Source organism: Myxine glutinosa, chromosome 1, assembly GCF_964187855.1.
Source record: "Myxine glutinosa chromosome 1, kmMyxGlut1.1, whole genome shotgun sequence".
NCBI classification, from domain to species: Eukaryota; Metazoa; Chordata; class Myxini; order Myxiniformes; family Myxinidae; genus Myxine; species Myxine glutinosa.
In genome coordinates this window covers 365,284,060-365,298,810 of record NC_136261.1, presented here as the reverse complement: position 1 = coordinate 365,298,810, position 14,751 = coordinate 365,284,060, and the positions used below count along the sequence as shown (strand labels likewise).

General features: G+C 45.4%; 1 protein-coding gene across 1 annotated transcript in view; it reads right to left on the bottom strand.

The window, feature by feature from the left end:
* LOC137418449 (E3 ubiquitin/ISG15 ligase TRIM25-like) overlaps positions 1-8,835 on the bottom strand; it is a 42,352-nt gene extending 33,517 nt beyond the window's left edge. The window contains exon 1 of the mRNA XM_078771043.1: positions 8,813-8,835. The gene's annotated coding sequence lies outside the window, so the exon portion shown is untranslated. The remainder of the gene's footprint in view (positions 1-8,812) is intronic.
* Positions 8,836-14,751: the final 5,916 nt, after the last annotated feature.

Genomic DNA, 14,751 nt, shown 5'->3' with positions numbered 1-14,751 from the left:
TGTGTTTCTGTGAGGAGAAGGGTGCAACGTCGCAGGGGGACATATTTACTCATTTGTGAATATGTGTAAAACTGTCGCACTCAGGGTAGAGTTAATAGTAGAGGGAACTACATCTGAGTGCCACACTAAAATAGGTAAAAATTTATCGGGTCGGGACGCCCCGAGGGTAGAGAAGGGTGCAATGTTGCGGAAATGGCATTTGGCCTCCATATCCGCTTGTAAATATTCCCCTATTTCCCCAATACTCCCCAACTATCCCCAATCCCCCATTCCCTAGTCCCATTGCCTGTAAATAACACTCTGTAGAACCGACCTCCCCCTTTTTTCCCCCATTAAATGTCGTGCCCAGGTTCACCGCATCTCACGTAGACAACTATAGGACATCTTGCTAGTTATTCTTAGTCTATGTCAGTTAAGGACTCCTTTCCATTAATTCTGACTCTTCGTTGCACCAGAATGTGATTGTATGGCACCAGTAGTGAGTTTAGGACCTCCCCTTACCTCCTCCCATCTTCCCCATGAAACAACTACAACAACAACAACAACAACAACTACAACAACTACAACAACAGAGGAGATTGGGGGCGGCGCGGCGCGGGGAGTGTGCGTCCTCACACCGGCTTGGTTAGCCGCCATTACCATGTGCGCCCACGGGGTTACCACGAAGGGGCTGGCTGTCAGCCCCTCGTCAAGGGCGGAGCCGGTAACCCCCCCGCACGCACCCAATGAGAAGCAACGGGCCGATTCCATCTGGGGCGGAGCTAACAAGCCGAGGGCGTGTCACTCCCCGCCGGATATACGCGGCGACTTACCGGATGTGAAGTCAGATGCGCCCCCGACTGAAGAAGACAAGTCGCGACCTTCCAGCGCTGAGAGCGACCTCCCCGCATCATTGGACCGGACCGGGTCGATTCTGTCCTTGAGCCAAGAGTGCACCTTGAGCCATCGACTACCCGCTTTCCTTGCCATCAATCCCCGTGTGAGTCAGTTTTGTCCCGTTTATCTGTCGTCTGTCGGGGCTAATATAAGAGTGTGTCTAAGTGCCTGCCTTTCTATGCTGTCCCTCTTGTCGTTGTAATCTGACCTTCCGCCCTAATATAACCTCCTCCGGAGGTCTTGAGAACTGAACCCTTGGTGTCGTGTCATTTTAATCCAGCCGTTGTGTCTTTTCCATCATTGATTTAGCATAGCGCGACTTAGTCAACGTTCGAGTATAATCGGGTAAACGGGCAGGCGCGGTCATACCAAACCGCTCGGTAGACCAACATCCACAACCGCGTCTGTAACAATATCTACATATCTGGGCAGTGTCTGTTGTCACTGAACTACTCCCTGAAACGCTTGTTTCCGTGGTTGTGAAGTGTTTTTAATAACGTGGTGGTGGTTTTGAATCACATGGTGGTGAGGTATTTTTAATTATGTGGTGGTGAGGTGTTTTTAAATGACGTGGTGGTGAGGTGTTTTTAAATGACGTGGTGGTGAGGTGTTTTTAAATGACGTGGTGGTGAGGTGTTTTTAAATGACGTGGTGGTGAGGTGTTTTTAAATGACGTGGTGGTGAGGTGTTTTTAAATTACGTGGTGGTGAGGTGTTTTTAAATTACGTGGTGGTGAGGTGTTTTTAATTACGTGATGGTGAGGTGTTTTGAATTACTTGGTGGTGAGGTGTTTTTAATTATGTGGTGGTGAGGTGTTTTGAATTACGTGATGGTGAGGTGTTTTGAATTACTTGGTGGTGAGGTGTTTTTAATTATGTGGTGGTGAGGTGTTTTGAATTAGTTGGTGGTGAGGTGTTTTGAATTAGTTGGTGGTGAGGTGTAATCGTCCACCGAAAAGACAACCAAAGAGTTTATCAGTGGAAAACAGCTCCAGTATCGGAATGGAAAAGTGAAGGAAAGGTAGTGCGACAGAAGTTGTAAAAGATACTTTTTGGCTAAAGACCAGGAAGACGTGTTCGTGAAAGAAGAGAGGTTGTCGCACACACTTCCTTTGGATGCAGGAATGCTTCGCCTCGACACAAATAACATATTTGCAATGATTGAGAGGTGATGAAATATGAATGCGAGTCAGAGTAAGACTTTTTCCTGGTACGACATGACACGTCCCTTGCACGAATGGCCTCAGAGCAGGAACGGTTGAACGAGGAATTAGAAGAGATAGTCTCAAAAAGGAGAAGGCCTCCATTCCTGCAACAACTTCAGCCATACATTTTGCACAGAGGCATCGCCTGAGGAAGGGCAGTAATCTCCCCAAGCAAAATCAAAATAGGATTTCCATAAGTCAGTCCAGTCAGCAGTATTACAGTGTCAGTACTAGCATTTCTATTTTAGAGAGATCAATGAGGATATATTCAATAAGATTTTTAATGTTTGCATTTTTTAAAAAGTCTCCATTGTGGCCATCTTGGATTTTCAAAATAGCCACTATTGAAAAATCCATTTTCCAAATAGCTCCATTTCTAATCAACATAGCTGAGTGCTTTTGGTGGCTAAACATACATCTTAAAAGGGACAAGGAATCGAGAGAGAGCAAGCACAAACAGCTAAGTTTAACGGAAAGAAAGACATTCAGAAAAAGGCCTAATTTTACCTCTGCCACAAAAGGTATCCACCTTTGTTTTTTAACCTTGATGGAGGTTATGTTTTCACCCCTGTCTGTCTGTTTGTTTCTCTTCCTGTCTGTCAACAAGATATCTCAAAAGGTTGTGGATGGATTCGGACGAAATTTGGCAGACAGGTAACAATTGTGACAAGGAAAAAATGATTAGATTATGGTGAAGATCCTGATTCGGATCCGGCTAGTAGATTTTTTAAAGTGATTCTTCACCATTGGGAGACATGGCCAAAAATTATATATGGCAGGACATCTCAAAAAGTTATGGACGGATTTGGGTGAAACTTGGTGGACCGGTTGTGTGTATGACAAGGACTAATCTATTCGATTTTGGTGAAGATCTGAATGTGGATTCGGATAAGATAATTATTTACTTTACTAAGAATTCTTCACCATTGGGAGATAGGGGCCAAAAACTATAGTGTTGCAGTTCTGAGAATGTACATATAATAATATATGATTAATAAAGGTTAAAGGTTTGCCCCCATGCAACACGTAGGCCATCTTAGAAGATTAGTTATGTCATAGCATATGTGAGATAAGGCCATTTCCAATAGTGATACCTGCGTTGTGTAAAGAAATAAATAAGAGTAGGTCCCGTTCATTTTACAGCCCACCCTCCAATCGACCTCGTTGGGCAGCATCCAGTCTGCGCCCCATTCCCCATTGCGCACCATCCAGTCTGCGCCCTATTGCCCCTCGCATTAGGATGCTCAAACCAGCCAAATGCCACGAGGTAGGCCTGGAAAAGGGGGGCGGAGCGCGAGGTCGGGGGTGTGGCCACATCAAGCAGCATGTCAGGGCGGAGCCGGTAAGAGCCAACAACCAACCAGGGCTCAGTGAGCATGGCTTAAGGGGCGTGGTGAGAACGTGGCTGGCAGATTCGAGAGGGTTCGCTGGGCGGCGCTATATAAACACGCACGCAAAGCCCTTCCAGATGACTTGAGAGTATATGCGCTTTACCAAGAGGACTTACGCAAAAGCGCTGGTATCAAGAGGTGAAGGAGGACTCTCGTGCGAAAGGACTGACGCAACTGCACTCGTTAAAAGGTTGGCTTGTTGAGGACTGTGCAGAGGCCTCGTGAGGAGAACGATTAAGCAGTGCGTTAGAGCTGCCGACTATTACGCACGCGGCCGAGACCACCAGTATAACCGCCCAGCCGGTTCGTTTATTACGTACGCGGCTCAGCCGCGAAATAACCCCCCAGCCTAGCTCACCTTTCCCCGATAATTGTCCGATCCGCACCAACGACACGCGGGAAGCTTTCTTTCTGTCCTACCATCTTCTTCGCAGTCCGAGTCGGGGACCCGGAGAACGAGCTGTGGACATCATCCCTGGACCAATGGACCATCAACCCCAAAGATCTACATCCCCATGTGAGTGTGTCTGTGTCTGTGTCTGTGTCTGTGTCTGTGTCTGTGTCTGTGTCTGTGTCTGTGTGTGTGTGTGTGTGTGTGTGTGTGTGTGTGTGTGTGTGTGTGTGTGTCCGTTTGTCCAGGGATAAGTTAAGACTGTGTTTTCTTCTTCTTCTTCTTGTACATGAAATGAATGAATGATCGTTTTAAGGCCATTTTCCCCGCTAGAGCGGGGGTTAGCCTTGCGGGCCCCATGACAATCATGGTTCCCTGTTTTGAGGCAATGTTTTTATGGCCGGATGTCCTTCCTGATGCCAACCCTTGGTCACACTTACGATGCGCAGGGATACAGTGTACCTATTCTAAACCGGGGTACACACCGTGATCATTCATCCCAGCAAGCTGGTACTCAATTTGCCGACCTCGGAAGGATGACAGGCTGAGTCAACCCCCCTGGCGTTAATTCAGTGATCGACCGGGATTCGAACCCAGGATCCTCGCATCCCAAGCCGGCACCCTAACCACTAAGCCAACACCAGGCTTCTTCTTATTGTACAAAATGTTAATAAACCAATCTGTTCTTCCTTTCTTCTTAATCCGACCGTATTAGTGATTTCTTCCATTGGGTAAACGTGGCACGATTACAACCGCTCGGATCGGGTTTAGTACCTGTTAACGGCCCGAATCACGGCTCGCTATCGCTCGGCGTTTCCACTAAAACCGTGGTTCGGGCGGGGTTATTTCCTTGCTTCCCGGGAGGCGTTAGTAATTAGGTATTAGGAATTCGGCCTATGACCCTACCCATCGCTGACCGGAAGGAACGTCATAGCTCCGGATCACGTCGGCTAGATAAAAGACAAGGGGATTAATTCCCCCTTGATAAGGGGGAAGGCCGACGTTGAGATCCGTAACAATATATATAGCAGGATATCTCAAAAGGTTATTGATCGATTTGAACGAAACTTGGTGGAAAGGTTGGGTGTGCGACAAGGACTAATCGATTCAATGTTGGTGAAGATCAATGTGGATTCGGATACGAAATTTAAACTGTTCAGCCTGGCAGAGGTATGCACTCTACCGAGTGCCGTTCCAGTTTATCTTTTTAATCATAAAACTGACATCGCAAATAAAGATGAAATTTTTCTGGTTGTGATTTAGCATTCTAAAACGTCATCCAAACGTACTGCATGGAACATTTACAATGGACACTGTGCTGTTGCCACATTTGGAATGGTTTCAGTGGTCATTGTTGTTCAATACACGGTTTTCATGGAATGAGTCCGTCTTTTTCACTCTGCGTGGTACACGTACACGTGCAAGGTCAATGCACTCACTGCAAGTTCTTTGACCAGCAAGAACATCTTTGTGAGGAACAGTCTCCCTTACACTGGCATCTCACCATCTCTATAATAGCCTTGGGTACTGGAGCCATATCAGTGGTGGTCGGCTTCAGCTGGTCATCGTCGGCCTTGCAGTAGCCATTCTGCAATGGATCCTCCCCCAGGGTGCCACTTTTTAGTTTGGCTTCTTCCGGCTATTTTCTTACCTTAGAAAGTTGCTCACTTTCGAAGGTAAGAAAATAACAATGAAGCAACATTGAGGTTGCTCACTGTTGGCGATGATTCCTTCAACACCATCTGGTCTGGACCACTTCAAAGCATACTCTTTCACTCGTCCAAGTTTTCTCTTTGAATGGCATCAAATTAACGGTATTTTTGCTACATAAATGGATCAAACATCCCAATTTCGCTGGGCACATGCCTCCCATGGAGGTCATCATCCTCGAACAGCACACGAAAACAGTCTCACGTATTAATCTGCTGATTATTTGAAGGCTTCTGACTGGTTGTCGCCACCAACACCATTCACGCCCTCCGGGCACCCTTGCCACACAAACTTGTATTTCTGTCCCTGCCTACCCTTCACCATTCTCACACCACTTCCCTTCCATCTCGTCTCTTGCACACAACATATGTCCACTCTTCTTCTGACCAATACTGCCACCACTTCTCCTGATCTCCCTGTCATTGTCCCTACATTCCATATCCCAAACCTCATATGTAGATGTAATTGTCATGGTTCTCTTTTTGAGGCAATGTTTTTATGGCCGGATGCCCTTCCTGACGCCAACCCTCTTAGTCGTGTCGTAAGAGATATGGTGTACCTATTCTAATCCAGGGACACACTGGGAAATAAAATAATCTGGGAAAAGTCTCTAAGTGAGGACATGGATTTGAGAAAGGAGCAGAGGTGGAAGAAAAACGAGATATAGGGGGCGGGGCACAATTCGAGACGAGGAGGAGAGCAAACAAGCACGTGTCCGGGAGGAGAGAAATAATTAATAAGAAATGTTTTTTGTTTTTTTTTAAACGTTGGACAAAGCGTAAGATGTTCGTGAGAGGTAGGGGGAGAAAAGAAAATCAAAGAAACAAGCAAATACTATGAAGGAAAGAACTTATATTCACAAAATACTGATGGGGGGGAGGGAACCTGGAGAGACCAGGCCGCGCATGAGGTGCGAACAAAAAACGACTAATTACACACAAATTTACAATAATTACAAAACCAAAACTAAATAGAAACACACAATAACACATACACAATAAAATAACCAGTGGAAATTTGACAAAGACACGAATGGGAAAATACTCAAACTTTGATGTCGTGGAGAGATTGAAGCAAACCTCCTCGCTCGAGGTATTCTGACTACACTGACTAAAAGGTATTTTAAACAGTATCAAGGTATTTTGAACCAATTTCAATGGTTGCTAGGAGACAAGGCGGCATGTAGAATCATACTAACATAATCCTAAGACTAAACAAACAAATACAAAAATATATATTTTGGGGGGCAACCCCTCCCCCCCCACCCCCCCAACTTATGTGATTAAGGTTGTGGTCAAGTTTCATCGGAATTGCGTCTGTAGTTTCTGAGAAGAAAACAAATACCTATTAAGGGGGGAAAGCCCCCCACCCCCTGTAGACTCTCTTAGGGCCCGATTTTTTTTTACTGCCGTGAACAAACATTAGTACATCAATGGTGATGAAGGTTGTAGTCAAGTTTCATCAAAATGGTGTTTGTAGTTTCAGAGGAAAAAGGAAATACCTATTTTTTTTGGGGGGGTGGGGGGGGAGGGGTTGGGGGGGGGTCAAACCCGGATCCACTTTGACCCTCGGTAGACCCCCTTAAAACCCCGATTTTTTTTTTTCATGCCGTGAACAAACTTTCATCACAACTTACCAAATATCATTTGTGCCAAATTTGGTCAAAATCACATCAGCGGTTTCGGAGAAGGTGGACAACCACGATCTTCACCTGTTCACGAGCTAATGACGTGGCTTACCGACCCCTGCGCTGCAGACAAAGGGGAGAGCCTGCACATGCGGTTCGTAGCTGTGCCCACGATGAAGATTTGCATCCCCGTTCGTCTTGTATCCCGATAAATTTACGATCTAGTCAGGTTCACTATGTTAAAAATATAATTTCGTTCAAAATTTTGGTAGATTAGCAAAACTATACATTTTTGGAATATTCAGAGCATGAGGAATCCAAAAATTAATGTTTACATTTGCGTAGACACCTTTGCGAAAATGACACTCAGGACAGTGATGAAGATAGTCAGGTTCACTGTGTTAACAAATATAATTTCTTTCAAAATTTTGGGATTAGCAAACCTGTACATTTTTGGAATCTTCAGAGCATGGAGAATCTGAAAATCAATGTTGGCATTTGCACAGACACCTGCATGGCCGCCATTTTGGATTTTGAAAATGGCCACCATAAAATACATATTTTGCGCGATCTCGGCTTCTAGTCAACCTAGAGACTTAATTAAATATGCTAATCCTATGTTTTCTGGGTCAAGGAATCCAATAAAGGCCTCAAAATAGTGCTCAGGATTATAGAAAAGCAACAAACAAAGGTAATTGAAAACCATTGTCTTTATATTTGTGATATAACTGTAATATATTATAATAATATATAATATATGTAATATGTAATATTACATAATAATATATTATAATATATATATTATAATATAATATAATAATATATTATAATAATATATAATAATATATTACATAATAATAATAATATTACATAATATATAATATATGTAATAATATATGTAATATAATTACATAATACATGATATTGCAAGTCCTTTGAAGTTATAGGTTATAGGAAGTTATAGGTAGTATCAGATTGAACTACAAGTCCTATACACAGGATCTACGTGGTCTATACCGTTCAGGAATATGCTTTTACAGATCTTCATCACTGTCCTGAGTGTCATTTTCGCAAAGGTGTCTACGCAAATGTAAACATTAATTTTTGGATTCCTCATGCTCTGAATATTCCAAAAATGTATAGTTTTGCTAATCTACCAAAATTTTGAACGAAAAAAACAGTGAACCTGACTAATCGTCTCAAGAACGTCGGTTCCACGAGACGCCAAAATGGCGGCCGAGAGAATAATGTCCACGCCGGGAGGTACCACTCCCGCGGATGGACAGCTTAATGCCAATTTCGGAGTTGAACATTTGCAACCGCAGCTCTGAGCGCTTGACCTACGTGAGTCCAATGGCTTGACATCATAACGAGAGATATTCTTAATTTACCCCCAACGATACCTCCGTACCAACGATACCCGTCCAAGATGGCGTCCACCCAACTCAGAAGTGAATGTATTAAATAAAACGACACGGACAGGCCGGGCGGGGCGAAGACAGACGATAATAAATAATCATTTACAACATAACCAACCCCTCTGTCTATGGAAACTCAAACATATTCAGACAAAAACAAGCAATAGTATTTTTTTTTTTATCGACGTCAACCACCTTTGAGGGACCAGCACGAAACAGCACAGCCACCAAGGAACAAGGATCCGCAACGAAGGAAATTACATCATATCCGTTTGGGAGGAGCTTATAGGCTTTCCACTCGTAGTTCCGCCGGAAGGAGATATCGCCGGAAGGAGATATTGATTAAATTCCACAATTTAAAAAGTGGGAACAGTTTACGTGTTTTCCCTTCAATACGAATTGTTAATATAATGAGCCAGATGAAGGTTCACCAGTCGATCTTCATATCGAAGAAGAAGAAGAACAACACCTCAAATCTTGCTTCTCTGTTCAAAAGCTCACATTAATGATCAAAACCAGTACCATGACTGGCACCCCACCCCCAATTACTGAAAACAACTAAAACACACAGAAAAAAAACAATTGCAACCACTGAACCCCCAGTCGAGTGGTAAAGAACTCAGCAACTGAAACCCTCACAGGAGACCCAACTTTACACAACACAATCACGCTGGCAAGTTGAAGGAGACGAAAAATGGGTTGGGAGGACATCGAAAGGGGTTTTATTTTAATTATTTATTTATTAGACCTGATTAGAAGTGAAGTGATACTGCACATGGAATCCCAGAAGGTGGTGATGGGGCCTCCGGTGAGGGAAAGCTTATGACGTCATACCGCCAATCGACTGGAGTAAGGTCTGGGAGCCAGCAGTTGACCAAAGACCAATTGACGAATAGGTGGTGATGGTGTGATGACTACTTGTGAAGAGACTGCTTCAGGCTGCACAGCTGAGGATGTTTGTTCAGCTGGATCTTGTGACTGAGGTATTGATGTGGTCATTCGCCAACTGGTCTTCCACTGGGAGTGGGGTAATAAATAGGTGGATATGATATGAATGGGGCGAATGGTGTACAGCGGTGACAACTGCTGCCTCCCAGACCTTTTCTTTCTTGATGCGGACTCTTTCACCCGAAGTAAGTGGTGGGACCTCTTTGGAGTTCTGGTTGTAAAATTTCTTCGCCACCTGCTGATGCTGCACCAACCAATAGCTGATGTGCATCTGCCGGGATATGCAGTTGCAAGAGTCGCTCTGTCATAGGTAGCCTGTCTTAGAGCCTTTGGTTCATCAACACCGAAGCTGGGGAGTAGGGTAGTCCTGCTCTGGGAAGGTTCCTGTCCATAAGCAGGGTCAATTCCAAATCCTCAACAGATTTTAGTCTTCCTGAGACCTTGTTTGACTGTACATATTATACATTTGGCCTGTCCTTTCAACTGGGCATAGGTGGGACTTGATGTAATGTGAAATCCCCATTATTGAGCGAATCTGTTTAATTCTGCACTTGAGAATGGCATGTTGTCAGCTATCAACCTCTGAGGAATTCCAGGTCTGGTGAACGTTGAGTGCATCAATGACATGCTTTGCAGAAAGTCCAGGCACCCGAAGCACCTCTGGGTATTTTGAGAAAGTCTACTACTACCACGAGGAAATGTCTCCCTGCAAATAGGAAGAGGTCAGCTCCGACTTTCTGCCAGGGTCCCTGTAGAATTTCCTGTGGCATGAGCGGTTCGTTACAGTTAGCTGGTCAGAAATTTGCACACACTGTACATCTGACTACAAGTTGCTCAATGTCACTGCTTATTCCAGGCCAGAAGACAACTTGACGGGCTCTAGCTTTTCCTGTCCAAAATGGCCTTCATGGATTGTACTAAGTGCATTGCAACGTTGTGCTTCAGGGATCATTATAGTCCCCAGCAAAGAGCAGACCCTGGGTAAGGTGTATTTCATGTCTGGTGTCCCAATACAGCTTTATGATGGGTGGCAAGTCGCTTTGTGGGATGGCCATCCATTTACGATAAATTCAGCTAAAAGCTGAAGACCGTTATCGTCTGAGGTTGCAGAACATAGGGTCTCTAGTCTGTGCTGGCTTACTGGCAACTGGGATATAAACTGATGCACCCTCACCTGTATGTCCTCAAATAAAATGCTGGTAGTTGGCACAGTGCCCCTAGGAGCTCCAAAGAGAGTGTCAGGAATATATAGTAGATTGCCAGGCACATACTTGATATAAGTTCCCGGTGTATACCCTGGTTTAGAATAGGTACACCGTATCCCTGCGTGTCGTAAGAGGCGACTAAGAGGGTTGGCGTCAGGAAGGGCATCCGGCCATAAAAAATATTGCCTCAAAAAGAGAACCATGACAATTACAACTACATATGGGCAGTGTACAGCCCGAAGTGGAGATCGGTTTCTGAGGTTTGGGACATGCAATGTAGGGACAATGACAAGGAGATCAGAAGTGGTTGAAGTATTGATCAGAAGAAGAGTGGACATATGTTGTGTGCAAGAGACGAGATGGAAGGGAAGTGGTGTGAGAATGGTGAAGGGTAGGCAGGGACAGAAATACAAGTTTGTGTGGCAAGGGTGCCCGGAGGGCGTGAATGGTGTTGGTGTCCTGTCTTCTGAGGAGTTTGTAGACAGTGTGGTGAGTGTGACGAGAGTGAGTGATAGGTTGATGATGGTGAAAATGATGATTGGAAAGCTCTTGATGAACATCATCTCAGGATATGCTCCGCAGGTTGGTCGGAGCGATGAAGAGAAGGACAAGTTCTGGTGTGCGATAGAGAAGCTGATGGAAAACGTGAAAGATGAGGAAGTTGTTGTGGTAGGAGGAGATCTAAATGGATATGTGGGAAGGAGTATGGATGGTTTTGAGGGAGTTCATGGGGGTTACGGATATGGTGTGAGAAATGGAGAAAGTGAAAGGATTTTGGAGCTTGCTGATGGAGCTGATTTGTTGACTTGTAATACTCAGTTCCAGAAAGAAGATAATAAGCTTGTTACATACACGTCAGGTGGGTCGACGACAACCGTTGACGACCTGATGGTGCATAGGCGAGATAGGAAGTACCTCCGGGACACAAAGGTGATCCCGGGGGAGGAGGCTGTTTCACAGCACCACTTGGTTGTCTGCGACATAAGGGTGAAAGGTGCGAGGAGAGCTCGGCGGGTGAAGTACCAACCGAGAATGAAGGTGTGGAGGTTGAAAGAGGTGACAGTAAGGGAGGCATTAAAAGAGAGGCTGAGTAGGGTAGAGGATGATGTGGTTGAGCTTGAAAGTGGTTGGATGTCAATGAAAGATAGTCTGTTGGGAGCCGTTGGTAAGGTAAGTGGATGGACAAAGGGACCGCTGAGGCACTCGGAAACATGGTGGTGGGATGATGAAGTTGGAAAGAGGATTGACGAGAAGAGGAAGAAGTTCAAGGAGTGGAAGAAGGCGAAGGGTACGGGAGCAGAAAAAGCAGAGCATGAAAGTTATAAGGCAGCCAAGAAGGCTGCAAAGAAAGAGGGAGCAAAGGCGCAGGAGGCATGTAGGAAAATGTTCGGAGAATGCTTGGATTCGGAAGAGGGTCAGAGAGCGGTATTCAGGATTGCAAAGCAGATAGCGAAAGAGAGGTATGATGTGATGTGGGTGAGTTGCTTGAAGGATGAAGTGGGACAAATCGTTGTGGACCCAGATGGACTTAAAGGAAGATGGAAAAGATATATGGAAATGCTGTTGAATACAGAGAATGAATGGGATGGCAACATAGAGAGTAACCCAGTTTTAGGACCGGCAGAGAAGATAACTGAGAAGGAAGTTGAGGAAGTGAAAAAAGCAATGAAGAGTAGAAAAGCGGGAAGGCCGACAGGAGTTGTGGGAGATATGTTGAAGGCAGCAGGAAGTTGGGGTGTGAAGAGAATGACAGAGATCTGTAATCTGGTGGTGAAAGAAGGCCGCATTCCAGTGGATTGCTAACTGAGTACCTTCGTCCCTCGATACAAGGGGAAAGGTGACCATCTGGAGTGTGGCTCATACCGAGCGATAAAGTTATTGGAGCATGGAATGAAGGTATTGGAAAGGGTGTTGGAGAGGAGGATAAGGAAGAAGGTGAAGATCGACGAAATGCAGTTTGGATTTATGCCAGGAAGTGGAACGACAGGCGCGCTCTTTATTGTGAGGCAGTTGCAGGAGAAGTACGTGGAGAAGAGGAAGAAGTTGTTTCTTGGGTTTGTTGATCTGGAGAAAGCATTCGATGGGGTTCGACACAAAGTAGTGACATGGGCATTGAGGAAGTTAGGAGTGAGGAATGGTTGATCAGAGTAGTGATGGCAATGTACAAAAGAGCACGCACAGCTGCAAGGACAAAGGACGGGAACAGTGGTGACTTTGAGGTGAAGGTGGGAGTGCATCAGTGGTCGGTACTAAGTCCACTACTATTTGTAGCTGTGATGGAGGTGCTGGCTCAGAACGTAAAGGAGGGTTTACCGTGGGAGTTGTTGTATGCAGATGATCTCTCTGACCATTCTCAGAGAGCCGCCTCAGCGTCGACGAGTCTGGCATTTCACTCAGGCCAACTGGCACGGTCTTCAAGCAGCCATCAATCATCTGGACTTGTCTCCCATCTCTACCGCCTCTGACATCAACTCATCATGGGAATTCTTCCAAAGTAAATTGCTGTCTCTCATGCACAGATTTATCCCATCTCGTCTTCAGTTGTCATACCCTTCCTCCCGTCCATGATACACAGAATCTTGTGGTGAGGCTATTGCCCAGAAAGAACTTGCTTTTCTCTCCTGGAAAGCAAATCCAACGGAAGGAAATCTCATTTCCTTTCACAAAGCCCGAAACAAGTGTGTGTCCACCCTCAGGAGAGCCAAGAAACAATATCACTCCGTTCTCAGGACCGAACTCTCTTATCTGTCTCACTCTTCCAAATCCTGGTGGCGTCTGGTCAAATCTGTTTCTGGTGTTTGTTCCCCCTCCATCCCCTCCCTCACCTCAAATGGCCACACGGCTGACTCCGCACGTGAAAAAGCTGAATGCCTCAACTCTGTGTTTGCCTCTAAATCTTGTGTCCCAAACCCATCCCTCTCTGTACCCACCATACTCAGCTGCTCCTGGACTCTGTGTCCTTTCCTCCTAACAAGGTGGAAACGTTTCTGTCAACCCTCGACTCTGATTCTGCAACTGGACCTGACGGCATCAGCCCACGGGTCCTAAAATCCTGTTCTTCCGCTCTTTCACTCCCTCTCTCTGTTCTCTTCACCCTCTCTTTTGCTCAAGGTCATCTTCCATCTGCTTGGAAATCTGCCAACATCACCACTTTGCACAAAAAAGGTACAAAAACAGATCCCAGCAACTACAGACCAATCAGCCTTCTCCCAATTATCAGCAAAGTCATGGAATCCATCATTGCTTCAGATATGAAATCTTTCCTCTTCTCCAATGGCTTGATCTCTGATCATCAATTTGGTTTCAGACCTGGTCACTCTCCTCTGGACATGCTGCTTCTGCTTTCTCAACAATGGATGGAGGTCCTCAATGCCAAACAGGAAATTAGAGCAGTCTCCCTTGACATATCACATGCCTTCGATACGGTCTGGCACCCCACTCTGCTCACCAAACTCTCCTCTTTTGGTATCCATGGAAATCTCCACGCATGGCTGGCAGACTTCCTCTCTAGTCGTAGTCAACATGTGTGCCCCGAATGTGTTTCTCTCATCTCCTCTTCCTGTTCAGGCTGGAGTTCCCCAAGGCAGTGTTCTGGGCCCTGTGCTTTTTCTGGTCTTCATCAATGATCTCTCTGACTCTCTTGAAAATCCTCTCTATCTCTTTGCTGATGACACTACTCTCTGTCACTCCATTCTTCATCCCTCAGATCGGCAGTCTGCAGCCTCCTCACTCTCTGCAGACCTGGACAAAATCACAGACTGGGCAAACAAGTGGAACATGTCTTTCAATCCTGACAAATCTCACACTCTTACGATGTCTCTCCGAAAAGCCCGACTGAACAACCCTCCCATCCACTTTCTGAATAATCCTCTCCAAGAAGTTCTGTCACTCAAGCTTTTGGGTCTCACTATCTGCCATGATCTTTCCTGGGAAAACCACATTTCAAATCTGGCCTCCATGGGCATCCTCTGTCGTGCAAAG